The 16,595-nt window shown below is 33.4% G+C and overlaps 1 long non-coding RNA gene across 1 annotated transcript in view; it reads right to left on the bottom strand.

The window, feature by feature from the left end:
- Positions 1-16,328, bottom strand: part of LOC128559772 (uncharacterized) — a 33,524-nt gene extending 17,196 nt beyond the window's left edge. Inside the window, exon 1 of the long non-coding RNA XR_008372623.1 lies at positions 13,995-16,328. This is a non-coding gene — a long non-coding RNA (uncharacterized LOC128559772). The remainder of the gene's footprint in view (positions 1-13,994) is intronic.
- Between the last annotated feature and the right edge of the window lie 267 nt (positions 16,329-16,595).

The raw sequence follows: 16,595 nt of genomic DNA, 5'->3' as shown, positions 1-16,595 counted from the left end.
CAATCATTTTCTTCAAGGTTAGGTAGCAAAAGTTTCCCTTTAATTAGCCATCACTATTTTACCTTATCACGTAATTTTACGTTTAGAAAACGAAATGTTTTATATAAGTTCAGATGTAACTCATTGTCCCTCGGGCCATACACTACCAACAATTATGGTTATACTTTATATTTATTTATTTCCTAGGGTCAGTCAACATTTTTTTTCTCGGGTCGCGGGGTGATGTGGGGGGTGGGGATTGGGTTGACACCAAGTAATTATTCTTGGTCAGGCAAGATACCACATAACTTTAAATGATAAGAAACGAATGCTACTTTTGTAAGACACAGTTTATTTACGAAATATCAGACAGCAATCATTTTCGCTTAGAATAAAACCTCAAAGGTCCCTCAATTTAGGCAACTAAACCATTAGAGCAGGCGCAACTAATTGTCATAAAAATGTATTGTCCCCGATAATAGTGTAGTGAAAACGCACTTTCCGGTATTAAGGTAAATCATCTTTGTGTTAAATACTGTAGTTGTCTTCAGAAATTCCAAAATGGACGAATATTTAAAAGGAAAGCAAAAGTAAGTTATAATTTGGTTCTTTTAACTTTATAATCTATTTCCAGTGAAGAAATCGATTGCATTTTAAGTTTAAAGAGTCTGGTATAGGAGAACGAGTGTATAAAATATGTAAGACAGTAGGACCAACGGAAAAGTCCGTTTGATCCGCATGAGATCTCGCATATAAATGGAAACTAGCAGGTGCGTTTTGGCATAACGTCGGTGGCTTTCGAAGAGAGCAGATTGAAGAAAAAATAATTAAATAAATTGCAAGAATTTATATACGATATCTGGAAATTCCTAGGACTTTGGACCAACTTGAAGTAACTTATAAAGGATATCTCAGAGTAGTGGCGTATGCCCTGAATTGTAGGTTCCTTTAATACACCAGAGTAGCAGCGTATGCTCGTAGTTGCGGGTTAAGACAAACTGGGTCCGGGTCGAAGGTTCCATACATGCATATATAAGAGTTAAAGGCAAGTTTGGGACTAAAGGAAAAGTACATAGAGTACAGAAGTCAAGGACTAAGGCAGGGTTAGGCCTATGCCGTAGCATATACTGCATACAAGATAGATGGAAGCTATATAGTCTCAGACCAAGATGAAACCTTATTCAGAAAGTTCCAAACATACGTATTTTAGTGATTATTAAGGGACAAGAAAGTTTATTTGAAACTAATTGAAACATTGAAATCAGTTACAAGCTCAGATTAACAACATAATTGTATTTTAATTTGCTCCAACATTTTCCAATCATTTTACAATCATTTGTGAACAATAATCAAGCAAGGTGGCTTGAGAAACAATATATATATACACACATTTTTATACATTGATAAGCTAGAGATCAGGAAAATTTATACTGATAATCTGTTATGATATCTAGTCTGTTTGAGACGATAATTTAGTACCAGGCTCGTGCGAAACGTTACAATAGATAGTAAAATTCATTTTTCAAAATATACCTCAATAAAGATAGGAGTATATAAATACAAACACGAACAAAAATATGTTCGCTTCTCGTAATAAAAATCAAACTACTTAGAACTATTTTAAAGATTTTCAAGAAAAGATATAATTACGCCACTACACCATGACGTATTGACTCAATGCACCTGATTTTGCAAGATAAAAGTTGGTATAAATTGATTGAAACTATTGAAAATGCATAACACACAATAATTCAAAATTGGTCTAAGTCACTATTCTAAACACGCTGATCATCTCACATTGCTTTAGGCCAACAATGGAATTAGATTCGGCAAATATCAATTATGAACTCAATTACAATGAAATGAAACACACTTAAAATGTTTATCTTTATTTTGCTGTGACGTCCCAAAATGTTTAATCATCAAGTTTAATAATGATCCATCAAGCGTTTATAAGAGGTTTTCCTATGTCTAGATCAGTGGCTCCTAAAGAGACAAATTGCCCCGGTTTCAATAGCTTTGGCAAGGACCTTAGAACGATGCTAGACACCCGTTAACATTTTTGACAGGAAACATAAAATTCTTTTTAGAAAATACTCTTAAAGGTTAGACTACATTAGTTTTGTAAGATTTGTAGAGGCAATCCTCGATGGCCAGATATAACACCATACAATTTCAGTTAGGACAGACATAGTCATTGTTCTGAACAAATTCACCCAAATAGTTTGTCAAAAGCTTTATTCTCTAGGTGTAGAAAGACTGCATGATTTAGGGTTCAAATGTCATAGTGCCTTCTAAGGTATGACATGTATACTGATTTCAGTTTAAACATCTGTAATCTAGAAAAAAACTTTTCTTATAATTTCTAAGGTTAGGAACTGAAATGTATTCAGATACAAACAACATTTCTTCAGATGAGACGCATCGTTTAGATTTGACAACAAGAAGTCTTTACGCTAAAGTCTTATTCTCACCTTGATTTGATGACAGAAGTTTCAAATTTTGCAAAATGTAAGAATTGATATTTTCCCTGTATAGTCCAGTAAATCTAGTGTAAAAATGCAAATAAAGGAAAATATTTGCACAGAAATAGTTTGTTTTTTGTGTGTTTTCTTGTTCTACAACATGTGCTGAGTCAACAGTGAAAAATCTACCAAAATCTTAGTACGCAAAATATGAGTTTTTGGGCAAAAAAGCTGGAAACTGTATATAAAACTGCGATTTTCTGGAATATTGGTAATATGCCTTTAACTAAGAGTAAATTGGAATTCTGAAGCTTGAAACTTATCTTGTACATTGTTTTCAATGACTTCTTAACATTGCAGGTATAAAAAGATAGACAGAAATACCATTGATGCCATTTTATAGTTCATTTTAAAGTACTTTAACTGTGTTGCAAATATTTTGTTTTAAATCTGCGAATTAAATTTGGGAGAAAAGGGCTGGAACCCTATTAATTTCTTTAATTTAAAGAACAACTCTATATGAACTTTCTTTCAAAGTCAAATACACACTTAGGCAAGTAAGCATGCGGATAAGAATGCATTCTTTCATTGTATTTCCATGTCTAAATTACATAGTTACTTCTAGATTTTAATTTACCATTTGTAATCATGTTGTCTGCTAAACATATAACATTTAGGAAACACTGCTTCTCACCGACCAGGAGATAGTCTGCTTTATTTCTTCATAAATAATCAAACAGGTGCTGATTTCTGAGCTATTAATAGCTCGACTATTCGACTTACCTTGGCGTCGGCATTGGCGACACACCTTGGTTAAAGTTTTGCATGCAAGTACATATAGCTATCATTTAAAGGCATATAGCTTTAAAACTGTTTTCTTTTTCTAGGCCAGGTATCAACCACACATGTGTCTTCGGGGTAATAAAACAAAGAGATAGCATCAAGAGCTATAACTCTGACGTGCATTTTGGCAAAATTAGTCACCATTTTGGACTAAGGAAATTCTGGTTAAAGTTTTGCGTGCAAGTACATATAGCTATCTTTTAAAGGCATAAAGCTTTGAAACATTTTATTTCTTTTTTTCTTTTTTTTGGTGGGGGGGGGGGGGGGGGGGGTCAATTACCGACCTCACAGGGTCAAGCCCCATAACTCTGACATGTATTTTGGCCAAATTATGCCCCCTTTTGGACTTGGAAAATCCTGGTTAAAGTTTTACATGCAAGTTATTATCTCCAAAACTATTGCAGATGTTGAATTGAAATTTCACATGTGTCTTCGGGGACATAAAACTAGTTGATAGCATAAAGAGCCATAACGCTGACATGCATTTTGGTCAAATTATGCCCCGTTTTGGACTTAGAAAATCTTGGCAAAAGATTTGCATTCAAATATATATAGCAATTACTTGAAGGCATATAGCTCTGTAACTTATTTTTTTCTTTTCTATGTCAATTACTAACCTCATTTAGTCAAGTCTCATGACTCTGACATGTATTTCTGGCAAATAATGCCTCCATCTGGACTTCTTAAAATTCTGGTTAAAGTTTTGTATGCAAGTTACTGTCTCCAAATCAGATGCAGAAATTAAATTGAAACTTTATTGTATCTTCACGGTTGTGAAACTAGTTGAAAGCATCAAGAGCCATATCTCTGACATCTATTTTGGCCAAATTATGCCCCCTTTTGGACATAAAAAATAACTGGTTAAAGTTTTGCATGCAAGAACATATAGCTATCATTCAAAAGCATATAGCTTTGAAATTTCTTTTTTCTTTTTTTAGGTCAATTATCAACCTCAATGGATCAAGTCCCATACATCTGATATGCATTTTGGCCAAATCATGCTCCCTTTTGGATTATAGGGATAAAGCTCTGTAACTTATGTTTTCTTTTCTAGGTCAATTACCAACCTCATTGGGTCAAGTCCCATAACTCTGACATGTATTTTTGGCAAATAATGCCTCCTTTTGGACTTCTGAAAATCCTGGTTAAAGTTTTGAATGCAATTACTGTCTCCAAATTAAATGCATATATCAAATTGTATCTTCACGGTTATAAAAATAGGTTATAGCATCAAGTCCAATACTTCTGACATGAATTTTTGCCAAATTGTGTCTTCTGTGAACTTAAAACTTCTGGTTGAAGTTTTGCATGCAATTTACTATCTCAAAAACTAATGCAGATATTGGATTGAAACTAAAGGGTAATATTCCTACTTCTAGGACAACAATTCGAATAGTCGAGCATTACGGACAGCCCTTGTTTTTGTAGATGTAGTGAACTTTAGATTTAGTCAGCACTATACTTCGGTACAAACGAGTTAATATCACAACTAAGTCCTCCACACGTCCAACAGAGCGGAACAGTTGTCATGAAAATTGTTTACTGTACTTGCCAAATTTTAAATTAAGAAGTCATTTCGGGCGATTTGGTGTGTATTTGAAAGCTTACTAATGAGTAGATAAGTGACTCATTTTTTGTTCGCTTTTTTTCTCAGAATAGTTAGTAGTATATAACCTTTTTGTAAGTTCAGTAAATTTATTTGTAATCAGTAAGTTAGAATGATAATAATACAAAATTAATATAATTATAGATATATTTAACATCCTTTTTAAACAAATATTTGACAGATGCAATGTGCATAGAAAAAAAGTCATTTTTGTTTATGAAACAAAGCTTACATTGTACCATTTATTAGAAAATTAATGTAAACTTAAGCTGTCATTTTTATATATTTCATTCCACTATTGGGAAAAAGTATATAGCTATACATAGTTATTTTCACATAAACGTAATATTATAAATGCTCTGATCTTTCTAAAAATCATATTCTATGATACAAAGAATAACTACATGTGCATGTACAATGTACCCGGTTAAGAATATTTGGCAAGTAATGACTAGTTCACATTTGACCTGCGATGTGTCTGTGGAACCTGTAAACTGCTTGTATCTTCCATTTCGCGCAGGAGGTGTCAGTGCGATTTTCGTACGGATTCACGGGCTCCGAAGCCTCTACCATTTTGTTTAATTAAAAGTAATATCATAGCCGATATACATGTCATAGGTGGCATTGCACATTCCCCGCACGGACATCTATAAAAGGCTGCGCGCAGATCGTGTAACCAACGCAGGATTTTACGTGTACATGGTGCCCAAAAGAAATCGCACGGAGATTGTAGACTCGTGGGACCTTCGCACGTCCCTCGCACAGGTGATGCAAGGTTCACGCTTGCTGCCCGTGCGGTACGCGTGAAATCACAAGGATATAAAGCAATCATCGCCTGACAACCCTACAGCGGCCGCTCCATTGCCGTGCAGCGGCCTTTATATGGACAAAACATTTTTCAGATATATGTATTGGCCATTGAGCCGAAAACAATTCAAGAATGGCCATTCAAGCGTATTATGATGTAATTACAAATGCAAGCTTTGCCGAAAAAGGGGACACCTGTCGCCCCCACCACCCCCACTCCTGGTTACACTTTTGACTTAACAATCTAAAGTTCACTACACCTACAAAAATTAATAGCTCAGAAATTAGGTCTTGTTTGCTTATTTATATTGATATTGTATTGGTAGAGGCACCAACTGATAGATGTGATATTTTACAAAAAGCTAATACATGCCATATAGCATTTAGATAAAATCTGACTTCAATCATTCTTTGACAATATCTATACAGTGTGATAACTTCTCAAAATATCATTTTTGTGAATTTTAGTAGTTACATAGAATGGAACATTTTATGTAGAGCTATTTGTTAACCATTCCTTAAAGATAATGCTAAAATTGTTGGTTATCATGTTGTTTATTAGACGGCCATTTTGAAAATAAGGCAGTCATATTTGATTTATGATGTAATATTGGATTAAAAATGCTTTAGTGATTATGTCTAGTTATACTTTTCTGTTATCATATGGATGTCTGACACACTCAGATGCAGTATAAAATATATTATGAATCAATTCCAGAAATCCCCATAAGTTTTGGCAGCCATATTAGATTTGTCAGCCATACTGGATACATATTATTTCAAATGTAATTTTCAGTGACTGGTAATAGACTCTGCTCTTATCCTTTAAAATTTTGACATGTTCAGATAAGTATATATGAAGTTATTAGGGAATTCCAAAAATTCGCACTTTGGTTTTATTTTTTCAACATTTACCCTAAAAATAGGGTGTTTGCATCATTGGATTTTATTAGATTTTTGATATGTCATTCCTGTTATGTTATTCATCACACATGCCAAATATCATTTCTGTGCAAATTTTTCCACCTAAATTTCATATTTTTACTGGACTTTGTAACTAAAATACATTTCTAATACATTAAACTCTATCACTTTTGTTAATATTAAGGTAGTTCTGCACGTTTGGATCAATTTTCTTTTCTACAATGTAGAATTTAATTAAACCCTGATTTTTCAAAACTTCAGAACATACTTAATGAAATTTAGCAAATAAAAAAGATAGGTTCGTGTGCTTCACGCAATTTTTCATAATGGGAGTCTATGGGAAAATCACAACTTTCACAACATTTTCGCGAATAGAAATTTTTCTACAATGTAGATTGTAATGAAACTTCCCATAGTTGTAAATAAACATATGTTCAATAATATGGTCAAATAAAATGTAAAGGTCCGTGTGCTTGTTTGTGAGATTTTTGACCATGATTAAAGTGAACCAGACGTTTCAAACTAATTGTTAGACATTATATCGAATTAAGGTTTAGCAGTATATCACAAAACAACAGATTTTTTTCATAAATGAACAGCACCATGACAAACAACTTATCTGTCCAATACATGTTTTACTGTTCGGTTCCACAGAGTTGGATACTTAAACTATTCTTAATGAGTTGTCCCCCTTTAAATAAGAATGCCATTTGTAAAGAAAAAGTGTAAACAATTGTCAAAAACGATGTTTTACCTAGTTATGTAAAGTTTAAACACTCGCACGATGTTGCAAATGCATCAAAACGAAGACCTGTAACAGCTTTTAAAAAATGGTGAGTTTTTAAAGCCGCTGAACTGTCCAGAAGTGTGGCCCCTTCATGCAGTCCCTTTCCGGAATTCAATACATATATCAGCAAATTGACAATGGTTTTGTAGAATAATATAAATGTTTTATACGCTGTTAAAATTTTCATGTAAAACAATGCTTTCTTTCTATGATTTGATGACGTTCGAACTTTTTTCTCTGAAACATGGACCTATACCTTAATAAACGTGTAAGATGTTTTAATATCATATTTTAACTTTTGAAAGATAGTAAAAGTGCTATTGCAAAAAAATACTCACAGGTTGCAATTGATTCATAAAATGATTTTCATTTCCGTACGCCGAATCCAGGCTTTATTATACGTTTTCCGGAAAAATGACGTTACGCCATCACTTCCGGTTTATCAAACGTGCAGAACTACCTTAAGACACCAGTTTGTTTTATATGTATATGTCAGGAGCGGACACTACCAAGTCTTGGAAAAACATGCAACATCCATATTGTGACGGCCAGAGATAATTATTTCATTGCGTCAATCATAAATAGTTCACCCTTAGATCTGATATTTCCAATTTTGAAGGAAAAATCAATACCTGTCCCTTACTTTCCACTTATATTTCCTCAATATTTCAGTTGCTATCATCTTTCCGTAAAGTCAAACGAACCAGTTTCCCTGAGTTCATTCCTGTTATGAATGTCGCCAGCATCTTCAAAGTAGAATACAAATAAGTTTCTCGTGGGTCAGACACCATATCGTTTTAATGATAAGACAACGATTATTTACCTCAGGTCAGAAAACTCAACTTCTAGAGGTCAGAGACAGTTTTTCTTCCAGTAAGATGCTAGTAATATTTCTCTTGTCAAGACCCTCTGATATTTTAGGGCAAACACTATCAGTGTTAACATAATGACGATTTTTTCATATGATCAGACCCTATATCATTTCCTAGGTTTGACAAAATCTACTCCAGCCAGATACAAGCAATTTTCCGTATAATCATACACTAACAATGACGTCTTTTCAGAAACAAGACGATACAAAATACCCATTATCAAACACTAGTTATTTCCCCTAAGGTCATATAGATTTGATTATCTTATGAGCAGATATCACAGGGTTGTCATGTTTATAGACAAACATACATTTCTTCGGGTTGGTCACAATTAATATCTGTTTTGTGAAACGGTACTGTTGATATTAGACCTTAAACCTCTTTGATTTCCTCAGGACAGACACAGCCAGTTATCATGACACACTACACCTTTTCATAGGCATGAAACTTCCGTCAGACACCAACAATTTCAATTCCTATTAACTTGTCCAAAGAATCAGACATCAAGTAGATCAGACACCACAACATTTGTCTTCATTAACCGCTTACCTCTTCTTGAATATTATTCATGTATAAAATAATAAATTAAGTCAGGCCATTCATCAACATTAACTCTTAAATTAAACAGCATTATATTTAGGTCATACACCAACCACTTCCCTTCTGGTTATGTACCTCTTAATTTTCTTTAAGTCAATTTCCACTATATTCTCCAAGGTTTGACAAAACTTAAACTAATCTTCCATGATATCTAAACCATCAGTGATATAGTCACACAATTCAATGTGTCCTAATGACAGAATTAAATAACTTCCTGTCAGATAAGGCGTCTTAAAGGTTTTAAAGGCGAAACACTATAATCATTCCATCGAGCTTACATTATCATCATCATCATTATTATCATTATTATTATACCAGATTTGTTGAGCGCCATTTTCATATGAAATATATGTTCAAGGGTGCTTAACAATTAAACATGTGACATATCACAGATATGTAGGAAACTCACAAAAACATAACATATGCAATCATAAGAACAACTTCAAGTGAAACTCTAGCCTTGCAAAAACACACACATAGAATGCCATAAATCTCAAAATGTGACATGATGAAATAAAGGATGAATTGCCAGTTTAGTTAATTACAAGATGAATTGTACAGTATAGAGATCATCGTCAGAGACGAATGACCTGCCGTAGTTCTGTATCACAAATATAACAATAGCATATTTATTATGGGTAAAAACAGTCACAGTTTGCATCTATGTGTTGTAGAAAATTTTGAAAATGTGTGTTTTGAGACCTCTTGAATGAATTTAGTGATGAATCTTTTCTGAGATTGTCAGGGAGAGAATTCCATAGTTTTGCGGCTGCAACTCTGAAAATTCTATCACCGTAGAAAACCAGTCAGCATGTTTTTGTGGCACAAGTGTTGTTGCTGCACTTGCTGATCTCAGATTTCTAGTGGGCAGGTAAACCTCCAGTAAGTCTTTAATATACAGCGGGGACTGTCCATGCAAGGCCTTGAATGTGTGAATGAGAATTTTGTATTCGATTCTGTCTTGTATTTGAAGCTAGTGAAGATATTTAAGGATCAGTGTTATTTGTTCAAACCGGGTTGTTTTCGTAATTAGACGCGCAGCTATGTTTTGAACATTTTACAGTTTGCTCGTTGTTGATTTTGGCACGCTATACAAAAGAGCATTGCAATAATCTAATCGTGAGGTCACGAACGAATTTATAAGGGTTTTGGTGGCATCAGTTGTCAAATATGGTCGAATGTGATCAATTCATCGTATTTGGACATAGCACCTTCTAGTCACCGAACATGAATGTCCAAGTGCACGTTCAAATCAAACGAAGCACCAAGGTTTCGAACAATTTTTGATGGTCTTAAGCTCGAATCCCAAACTTTTAGTTTTAGATTTTCAACATGTTTGGAGTGTTTTTGACTCGAACAAAAATTACTGTAGATTTGTCTGCATTCAATTTTAACATATTTGAATTCATCCATGAGATGATTTCTTTACGGCAATGTTCAACTCACGAAATTGATGTTGCCTTTGCTGACTGGTCAACTGGTTTGATCGATAGATAGAGTCGGGGTCATCTGCATAGAAATGGTGGTTAAGGCAGTGTTTTCTACAAATGGACCCGAGTGGCTTAGTGTACATCCTGTAGACTTTTAGGCCTAGAACAGATCCTTGAGGAGAGCTAAATTTCATAAGGACCTGTTCAGAGAGTTTGCCATTGATGCATACGTTTTGATAGCGGTCTGTTAGATATGATGCCACCCATTGAAAATGTTTATCATCGGATCCAAGGTAAAATTCGAGTCAAGAGGAAATGTGTTAATGTCAATGGTGTTAAATGCAGCCGACAGGTCCAACATTACAAGTTTTGTTTACAGATTCCTTTTGGTCACGTCAAAACTGCTCATTTCATGAAGCTTAAATACCAATTACAAACACCTTTTTTCAAGATATCCGGTACCAATCTTTCCCTTGTTTTCAAAGGTGTGGCTAAACAACGTTTATTTAAGCTCATGAAAATCACATTTTTTAAAAATCAGGAAACGCTAATCATTCTTTAGTCATTCTTTATTCCCTAAGGTAAGACAACACGATTGGTAAGACGAAGTATCAAATGAATTTCTGTAGGTCAGGCATCTATTTTTTCTCACTTCAGACGGCATAGATTTTACGAAACCACTCAGCTTTCCTCAAGTTGGGAATTACAAATTTTCATTAAGGTCAGACGTATTATAGCGGAGCGGAAGAGAGAAACTCCAAGGAAATACTTCATTTGATTATGCAAGCATGAAATTTTCAATATTGGCCCAGACACAAAAATGATCGAGGGCCGCCTGAAAGTCATCAATTTTCAAATAGCGGCCAAGTTTCAAAATGACTGCCAGAATTGAAGCTTTTTTTCATATAATCGGGATCTGAACATTTCTAAAGTGTCATATTCATTGGATATAGTTTATGATATGTGTATGTCCCCATATGCTGTCAGTTTCTTTAATTGATGCTCTTTACAAATATAAACTCATTCAACACGGTTGCCAGCGCTTTAAAATGGCTGCCAGACTTTTAAATAGCCTGCTTATCACCTCCAAGTTTGAGTATTTCACTTTCATAGCTATCACCATCGATTGTTGATTGAACCCTTGTTCCAGATAAACCTGTACGTATATATTATGATACTGGCCTGGAAAAAGCTTATATGATTCAAATGGACTTATCTTCTTTCCAATCTCTTTTTTGTTCTATCCTTCAGTTTCTGCTTTATTTCACTGAGAACCAGTCTCAAAATCATAACAAAACTGAACCATTGCTAATCAGCAGAAACAAAACATTTAATTATTTTATTATAATTAAATGATATGTATAATGATCCTGTAGAATGAACTGTAAACACTACCAGGGCAGACTGTAGACAGTAGTTCATTGTCATGCATCTCGGGGTTCAGTAACAACTTTAACATTTGTATAAAGTCTCCTAAATGCACTTTTATTCGCCACTATAATAGTGTAAAAGTCAATTCCGAATAGGCGGAATGTGTAAACGCGGGAAAGCGGAGTCAAGGATGAAGATGTTTAGTCCTCTGTTAGGTGAACAATTCGCACAGGACTTAAATGTCACTGGATGAACGATCGGGCTAGATGTAGGAATGACATCAATGAACCAAGTCGTATCCCAAACAGCAAAATGTTAAAATACATTTTAATGGTGGTAAAAGGATGGTCGCTCGACCTTCAAATTATACCTGTATATACCGTGTATTAACATCCCAAATTTGTATTTATCAGTGTATGTTTGAGATTTGGGGTTTTAGGGTTCAATTGCAGACTTTTGATAATGTCGAAAAGAATTCGATTATTATGTTTTCAGGAAGACGAATGGACAACTGATTGGTTGAAGTGCTTTTCATATCAGGTTTACACTTCTGAATCATTGATTGTGCCACATAAGTAAACAAACTCTGAAACCTGTAATAGACTTTCATCACTGGCGATAAATATTCCACAGTTTCACTTGATTAATGAAATGCAAATATTCATTGACATACGTGATATAGAAGATGTGGACGGCATTTCAAAAGTACCCTTGTTAGACAAAAGACTTGATATCACAAATCATGTAAACTGATGTTTCACAATACTAAACTTCAGCGCGCACAGAAGAAACATGGAAAATCATAGCTGAGTGTTGCAAGGGAATTCGAATATAACACAATATGTCATGCAGTATTGTAAACAAAGGGGACACAGTACTTAATCAACAGAAAGCGAAGTCGGACATGAAAAAAATCTTATGATGAGTCACAAGCTAGTTTAAGACGTGACATACATAGTGTGCATTTTGGCATAAAGTAAGAAATCTTTATTTTTTTATTAAGTATTGCCTAAAAGTGTAAATCATCGTACAAAATTTGGAAAAGGTTCTCGATTCGCTCGAAAACTTGAAGTAATCTTAGAAACTAGCAAAGCTACAATGCAGAATGATACATCGTCAGAAGAAGTGTTTTGTGCGGCTTAAACTGTGCTGTATCTAATAAAACTCGGGTGCGTACAAATGTCACTTACCACTTTTATATTTTCCGTAAGACTTGGCTCCGTGGACGCCATTTTATCAGTATTACGCATCATTTAGGTCACGTGTTCCACCACACTGACAAATGTGAGACCGGTCTACTTGAAAGCTAAACCAGATCTGCCAGTGCTTGATACACCACCAATGCTTGCTGATCATTCATATATTTATCAGAATATCACCGCTGATAATGAAACATGTAAATCTAACTGCATATGTTATCTGTGATAAGAAAGTTTCATGGTCAGTTTAAACATTCAACTAATAAAACATTTTTTCTAAACCCAGGAGAAACACATGCCATGGTGGTAGACTGCCCTTATTTGCATAAGATACATATGGTGAAGATATGTCTATCGTCATGTTCGATGGCTTGCTCATTGAAATGGCTGCATTGAAACTGCTTGAAGATTTGTTGAAAAGCAAAAGGTTGTTCGACAGGGGTTTTGTCTTGGACAGAGGTAGCCACGTCTGGAACTGCTGACCCTTCTCTATCAGCTTCTAGTATAGCTTAGACAGAACAAGCTCACTTGATTTCACCCGTGCACTGCATGATTTGTGGATATCTGTTTTTAGTAATATTGAGGGTCAATTCAATGAAAAGGAAAGAGAACCTCAAGCATATGGAGATTTATGTAACGTTTTCATTTCTGAGGCTCTGTTTTGAATTGGAATTATTGCTTTTTGCTTCATTCTCGCATATTGCAAAAAACAAAGACAAATATCAAACAGGGAATGCCACGTACCAAAATCGCAGCCTTAAAAATAAGTAAAGACTAACTTTACTATATACACTATTCCGTAATTTTAAATATGATGGGGATCGCGTTTTAAGTTTATTGCCGAGCATAAGTCGATTTAAAAACTGTCAGTTTCCGGGTTGTACACAATTATACTCCTGTAACTGCTCCCGCTTCGTATATGTTTTTCATTGTCATATTATTGTATAAAATAAGTTTTACGGATTATAAATGCATGTAGGTCATATATCGACGACTAGTCTCTTTGCATATACATTCATTGCTTTTGCTTTTATTTTTAGGACCTGCATTCAACTTCGTTGGATCTGTGTATATATTGTTATACAAGGTATTAGAATAATGTCGTACTTACTTTTAAGGCGCTGAACAACAATCAATACGACATCTTACACCAGTGGCTGTTGAACAGGTTTTAAATATTTTCTTCATGTCTTTCTATTATTTGGGATGAACCAGAGCTCAAACATTCGCTAAGAAGAGATTGTGCTTTGGGAATTAAGTATTGATTTTGTAAGAATACATATATCCACATCGCTTTTAATTTCCAATAGAGTTTGAAAAATAAATAGAATTAAAGAAATATAACTTTTATTGTTTTTCAGCTAGGATTTAATTTTCATTACAATTTTGAATGTGCATGGACGTAGTGAAGATGAATAGGTATTTGTCAGTACGTTTCATGGTAATAATTTATACACGGATTTAATTTTCAATTCAGTTTAGAATGTACTTAATATGACAAAATATGATTATTGGTGAGTAATGTTTATTGTTATTTTTAATGTGTTCAAATCGATTTGAATTTCCAACACAATTCTAAACAACTATGATGACGGCATAAAATATTTGTGGCATTCAGAATGGATTAAAAATAGCACATACTCATCGTTTATTAAAATATTTGATCTTTATATATCACTTCAAATGTATAAAATCCTGCTCAATTTGATTTAACATTACTTAATGTATATAGTAAATTTAAAAGAACTAGCTTCATTCATAATCAAATGGTCTTGCAGTTACATGTATATAGTATAAACTGTTTTAGATATTATGCAAAGCACTGGAAAATACCATTAAACTTGAGAATAAACAACGATATCCGTGTCTTTGCATAAAACATTTAGATCTGATACACAATTAATTTTCAATGCAATTTTGATGTATATAAAGCAATTTTTGCTGATGTTCAGATTTAATTGAAGTCGCAAACCAGATTCGAGATACATGTTGTAATGAAATATAATAACTGACAAAAATCATTTTAAAATGATTACATTTATTACATTTTTATTGTTAAATAAAATGATAAAATAAATAAAATAATGTTTATTGCCCTCTTTAAGTTACTAGGTTTATGAAAAAGCTGAAAGCATCTATGATGAAAATATAAAGATAAACGCTTCTCTTCAACCGACATTTTCAAAAGTCAAATGTATATTAAGATATTCTTTAGGATTGATAAAGTGTTCGCATTTATTCGTATTTACTTACTAAAATAAAAAAACAAACTCTCTAGAATTTCATAGATTCACTTTTATGTATTTTGAAGTTTTAATGAATATACTTCAACTTAAAAGTGGTTACGGGCGGAATATATTACATGATTGTTTGCAATCTGAAAGATATTCATTCTGCTGCCAGTCCATGTTTTTGGTACTCTTGCAATTACATTAATTTAGCATTTTATCGCACTTTTATATTTCAGTCTATAAACTAGATATCTTGTGCCATAATAGTTGTTTATCTGCGTATCAATATATATTCCAAATATATTTTAAAAAATCAAATTTAAAATATAACGTTCACTTAAAAATAACATGTTTTTCACTTTTTTCAGTATACACTCCAAATTTAATTGAACACGAGTCTAATTTGAATTTCAACTGTTATTATAACTTTCGACTATATCTTTGTTTACGTCACACCGAGACGACGAATTTTCAGTCGAGGCACATTTATATTTACACTTCAGGGTTAAATTATCTTTTCTTTTCTGCATGTGTGAATCATGCTGATTACTTTTTAATGATATGTTCTACCCATCAAAAGTAAGGAAAAAAAAAACATTTATCAGATATTTAATTGAAATCGTAACCATAAGATTGGAAATGATGAGACTAAGAAAAACGTACATGCACTTACATGTTCGTTTAGAAATATGAAAGTTATTGCCATTTTTCGAATGTTACTGCAGTCCATTTCAGCAAGTTAAGACTCCTTCTTCCTGTCCTCATTATTTTGCTAGTAATTACTTTTTAGTGTTAAATAAATTATTTAAACCATTATGTTGATTTTCAAGTAAATGTTTTGACCTATAAGTATTTTAGGTATAATAGAATAAATATCGCATTTTCCTCGAAATTTGAAAAGAGCTGGTGGCTGGTGCCTCGGCCGATATTCGTATATCTCGCGATGAACATTTTTCATATCATCCTCTCAAGAATGCAATATTTATATAATATCTTTAAAATTAAATCGAACGTTTAATCCCAGGTGAATATCACAAGTACATGTTGATATACTTCTTCTTTATATATGTTGCAAATAGTGTTAGAAATTCAATCAGATGTAAATACATTTTGATAGTTTATATGCAATGTACCAACTAAATGAGTATAACCCATCATTACATATCTATATATATATATCTATATATAGAGATTTGAATGTATTTTGATAATGACATGAAACGTATCAGTAAATGTGTTCCATCAGTCATGTATCTCAAACCTAGTTTGCAAATTAAATCCAATCAGAGCATGTGCATCCTTTACTATATCTACATAAAATTGCATTGAAAATAAAATCTAATCTGAATACCACCAATATCTTCCATCATCCTATTTATGAATATCCTTATAAATATTTTCAATCACCATTACAACATTCCAAACTGTTTCGAAAAGAAATTTCGGTTTGAAATTGTATTTCAAATTAAATACAGTCTGAA

This window comes from Mercenaria mercenaria, chromosome 10 (assembly GCF_021730395.1).
Source record: "Mercenaria mercenaria strain notata chromosome 10, MADL_Memer_1, whole genome shotgun sequence".
In the NCBI taxonomy this organism is placed as follows: Eukaryota; Metazoa; Mollusca; class Bivalvia; order Venerida; family Veneridae; genus Mercenaria; species Mercenaria mercenaria.
This window is presented reverse-complemented; position numbering and strand designations above follow the sequence as displayed.